Raw genomic sequence first — 5,074 nt, 5'->3', positions numbered from 1 at the left:
AAGTTCCTTCTCCTCTTCCTCTCCCTCCTCCCTTCCAACAGTGCCTAATACATAGTAAGTACAATATGCCTCAAGGTGTTTCTAAGCTCTCAATCACACAATCAATAGAAGCCTCTCCAATCTAGACTAGCTGCTCTCTGCACTGAATCCCCTATTACCTTCCTTCTTGGTTTATTCCCTCATTTTGCTGGATTATTTCCATAAATAGCTTAAGTTATAGCACAGGAGGTAAATTTTTCAAATGTCTTCATGTACTAAATAACTTCTTCAGCCTCCACTTATGACTGATAGTTTGGCTGGATACAAACCCCTAGGGCGAAAATTATGTGCCTGAAAAACTTTGGAGGTATCTTTCTAAGGCCTTCCAGGATTCATGGTGCTGATGACAACTATGATAAAGTCAGATTTTAACTTTTTATTTTTACATGACCAGTATTTTTCTCTCTGGAATGGATGTATCCTTTCAGTAGTTTATTCTATTTTATTTTATTTTTTCAGTATTTTAAAACTTCACAATGAAGGGTGCCTAGGTATGAGTCTATTTTTGTTCATCTTGATCAGAACTTGAGTAACTATTTTCAATCTGAGGCCTGATGTCTACTTTCAGCTGTGGGGAATTTTCTTGCCTTTGACAGCTTCCCTCCATTTTTTGTCTGGGTCTGGAGTTTCTAATAGTAACATGTTGGATCTCCCAGATGCAGCCTCTCTAACATATTTCTATTACATTTTCCATTGTGTCTTTCTTTTTTAATACTGGGAAAATTTTTTAATTCCTACTGAATTTATTTCAGCAACCATATTTTCATTTCCAAGAGACCTCTATTGCTTTCTGACCATTCTCTTTGTAATTAACACCCTATTCTTATTTTATAGTTGCTACCTCTTTGTAAACCTCTCTCAAGATACTAATTAGGGTTTTTTCTTAAATTATTTTCTTCCCTAAATTGTCCCTGGTCCTACTAGGATATGTTTTCACTTTCCCCCCCTCTCATGTTGTAAGCTTCACTCAACTATCAGGCAAATGACAGTTATTTTCTATTTAAGAGTGAGCGCAGAAAGCTCGCTGAAGTCAACGAATGATTGGCGTCTTATGCAGGAAGAAGCGGGGAATAACTGTAATTGAATGCCCCTCCAAACACTCTTTTCTAGGGTGTAAAAACTCACACTAGCTGCCCTAGTTCTCCCCAGTTTCACTGTTTTCAAAATGAAGTCATCTCATTTCACGAGCGTGAGGGCAGGGCTGGGAGTCCACTCCTCCAAATAGAACCCTTCAATGAGCTCCCCTATTTCAGTCACATTTTTAAGTAACTCCACCCTCTCTCCTACATGCGCATCTGAGCATGGGGCTACTTCTGCAGGTGGGGTCAGAATCCTCCTCAGTTGCAGGTGGTCCCTGTGCATATTCTAGGTGATGCTTTTCCTCTGTTCTACTGCTTCGGTTTCACACTCTTCCACTTGTCTTTCGTCTTTCAAGACTATGTTGAAATCTCTTGACGGTTGTGGGCTTATATACTTAAACACTTTGATACAATCCTTGTAGTGTCTTGTCAAAATGGGGAAGAGCTGAAAGGGTTCTCAGTGCATTCTGAATCTGCTATTCTGTGGTCCCAGTGTTTAAACTTCTTGGTCTTCCCCAGTGTCTATCATTGCTTTTAGAAATAACAATCTCCTGGTCTAGTCGTGAAGGAAATGAATACAACACATCTAAAATGACAAGGAGGGCTTCCCTGGTGGCACAGTGGTTGAGAGTCCGCCTGCCGATGCAGGGGACACGGGTGCGTGCCCCGGTCCGGGACGATCCGACATGCCGCAGAGCAGCTGGGCCCGTGAGCCATGGCCACTGAGCCTGCACGTCCAGAGCCTGTGATCCGCAACGGGAGAGGCCGCAGCAGTGAGAGGCCCGCGTACCGCAAAAAAAAAAAAAAAGTAATATGAGGTATCATTATTTATAAATGTCTCTCACTGCTTCTTAGTCTAAAACAGGCAATGACTAAGTAAAATTACAGTAACTTATTTTTGCTATGTTACTGTACAGACCCCTGTGGTACATGTTTAGGATTAGTAATGGGAATTGCCCATATTATTTTATTAAGTTTCTTTCACAGAAGCCAAGGAAAGAGCCAAGGTAAGCATCTTTTTCTCAGATCAACGTTATATTGCAAATGAAAAATTTACTCTTCACTATCAGACAAGAACAGTCTGGAAGAAAATGTAGTTTTTTGGAGGAAAATACATCAGTCAAGGGACTGATAAAGAATCAGAAGAATAATCAGAGAGTCAACATATCTAAGCTGCGAATAACAGACGTTAGCATTTTAAAAAATAAATCACATGCACATACACAACTAAAACTGACGCATCAAAAATTTCATCTTCTCATCACCCTTAAGCCAAAACTAAGGTAACAGGAATACAATTCTCCCATCAAGCTTCACTGCCACTGCAATGTTGTTCAATAGGACATTTCCAAACATTTAAAAACTGACCTGGCCACAACCCCATAAAAGTCTACAGATCATAAAGAAGTGTGCTGGGATTATATAACTACGCAGAAGACAAGTCACTAGGACATCATTTTCACAACAAGCAGCAAACCTGCAGCATAGGAAATTCCCAACAGGAGAACGAGGCGCACACCCCTCTCTCTGGGCATGCAAGGGCAGGACGGACACCCAAGGTGCTCTTCTCTCAATCTCAGCAGTGGTGCCTTTCACAGAGCAGCTATGCAGTCTCCCAAGACCACTGGGAAGGAGAATCTGATACTAACAGTATTAGCTTGCCATGAGGCCATAAGCGACGGAATGTGTGTGGCCTTGGTAAGAGAGCAGAGGTTTGGGAGATGTTGCTTTATATTGGCTCTCAGATCAGGAATTTGTACATATAGCCCACAAACAACGTTTCTTGAAAGCATATGAACATTCTTGAGTATGACAGCTCCATGTGAGGGGTCAGAAATGGCAGTCAAGTTCGTTTCAGTGGGTAACAGCTGATGTGCGGACCGGAGAACACGCTTCCTTGTTTACAGACATAACCACAAGGCTGACAGTTGTGTGCCAAACCCACACAACTACACAGTTGCATTGGGAGAGCGACCAGACAAGTGTTACATGGATTTATTTCAGAGAGGGAAATGCTTCTTGTAAGGCTCTCTCAGTTTAAAAAGCAAAAAGAATGACCATCCACCTTTCCCAATTCAACCCCTACATATAATAAATATGATAGCTACATACCTGCAACTGACTACATACATCACGAGCTTTGATGAATGGAAAGCTCCTAAAAAGATATCAACAAAGCGAAGTTAGATCTTGATGTAAATACAGCACCAGTTAAATCCAGTTAATACAACTATTTAGTATTATGTACAGTATTCATACAGAATTTTGTATAAAAATAAATAAGCTCAAAAGAAGGACCTGAAGGGCTCTGCAACAGAGAAAACTGAACTGAATACAGCCGACTGGCTTGGTGATATCTCTCTCAACTGCTGAGAGGCCCCTTCAGTTCCTATGTTCAGGATGGTTGAGATTTCAGTCTCACTTCTTTAAATGGTGATATTAATCGTTCTCTAATTTACCACTCTGTGTGACGAGGACAGACCTGAGATTAAGTGTCTCAGGAAGAAGACAGGAGAGCACAGAGTTGTTAAACTCAAGTGTAAAGACTGGGGATTCAACACTATAGTTTATGCAACAGCAATTCACATTACCATTTGCCAAAAAATAGTTGGTTGTCCAATAGGGATTATTAATAACAATTTAACATGAGCTACTGAACAGATACTTTACACAGTAACTCCTTCAAGTACTATTTAAAATCAGTTCTCTTTGTTTTCTTAAGCAATTGTTAGCCCCCAATTTCGTGAATACTACCAAGTAAGTCACTTGAAAATCATCTACAGCAATCTATTTCACTTAGCAAGCCTAAAGCTACAGTTCAACAATTGTATTTACTGTTCTGTGACAAAAATTACTATGAACAGCTATCCCCTGGATAAGTAATCGGCTAAAGCTAGTTCGACTCACTAAATCTGATTTACTGAGTTAATAAGCCAGTTGATTTAGAATAGGTCTAATGCATATTTCTCATCCATTCTGCATTAAACTATTTCCCATGCCTAAAATGTCTTTTGTCCCATTCGTACATATCCACATTCCTACTTCTGTGCTTAGGGCTTGGATCAACTACACCTGCTTTTAGTGAAACTTTTCTCACCCGCACAACTGGTGATAATTTTAGTCTCCTCAAGACTCCCACAGGGTTACCTCTGTTGTGACACTTGAGAAACAACTTGAAACTCCCAATTACTTTTTGTTTTTCTTCCTGAGAGGGCTCATTAGGCAGAAGCCATGTGTGAGTTATCTTTTTTCCTCTACAGAAAGCACCAGAGACCGCCCACATAACAGAAGTTCCAAAATAAGAATTCTGAACGACTGAAAAAGACAGGGAATGCAAGCACGTTACCTGTTCCTTTTTGCACGTTCTGCAGTACGCCACGGCCGGAAACCAGACACACCAGGTGGTAGAGGTTCAGGAGCATAACATTCTTTACCAGCAGAGTGTTTCCTTCCATTACTTACAGGTTTCTTTGCGGCCAATCCTATGTTTGACAAAGCATGAAAAGAAGGAATCAAGATGCACCAAAGGTCTACAAAGCAACTGTCACACGTGTACACTTTGAAAGGAATCAAACAATGATGCCAAGGCCATTAAAAAGAGGGTCGTTTTGTAAAAAGGTTTTACATAAGCCAGCATTTTTTTAAAATATAAGTTCTCTACAATAACATTTTAACTAAAACAAAAGTATTGAGATGTGCAGAAATGGAAAATAATTTTTTTTAAAAATCCCAAAGTATGATACATTTTATGTATCATGCAGAAACACTCAAGTTTACTGAATCTTAGAACACCTTTGGCATTTCTGAATCTCGAGGACAGAGAAACACAGATACACCCATGACTTCTGCCAAACAGAATCTGCAGAATTAGACCAAAATTTCAATTTAAGATGAATTTTTCTATGTAAAAACAATAAAAGTTATAAGACTGCAAATTGCTGGGTGGTACGTGAGTC

At 39.9% G+C, this 5,074-nt stretch overlaps 1 long non-coding RNA gene across 2 annotated transcripts in view; it reads right to left on the bottom strand.

Annotated features, from left to right (window-relative positions):
• Window positions 1-4,687, bottom strand: part of LOC102991172 (uncharacterized) — a 100,125-nt gene extending 95,438 nt beyond the window's left edge. For both annotated transcript variants that reach the window (XR_003676746.1, XR_008615658.1), the window contains exon 1: window positions 4,465-4,687. This is a non-coding gene — a long non-coding RNA (uncharacterized lncRNA). The remainder of the gene's footprint in view (window positions 1-4,464) is intronic.
• Window positions 4,688-5,074: the final 387 nt, after the last annotated feature.

This window comes from Physeter macrocephalus, chromosome 18, assembly GCF_002837175.3.
Source record: "Physeter macrocephalus isolate SW-GA chromosome 18, ASM283717v5, whole genome shotgun sequence".
NCBI classification, from domain to species: Eukaryota; Metazoa; Chordata; class Mammalia; order Artiodactyla; family Physeteridae; genus Physeter; species Physeter macrocephalus.
This window is presented reverse-complemented; position numbering and strand designations above follow the sequence as displayed.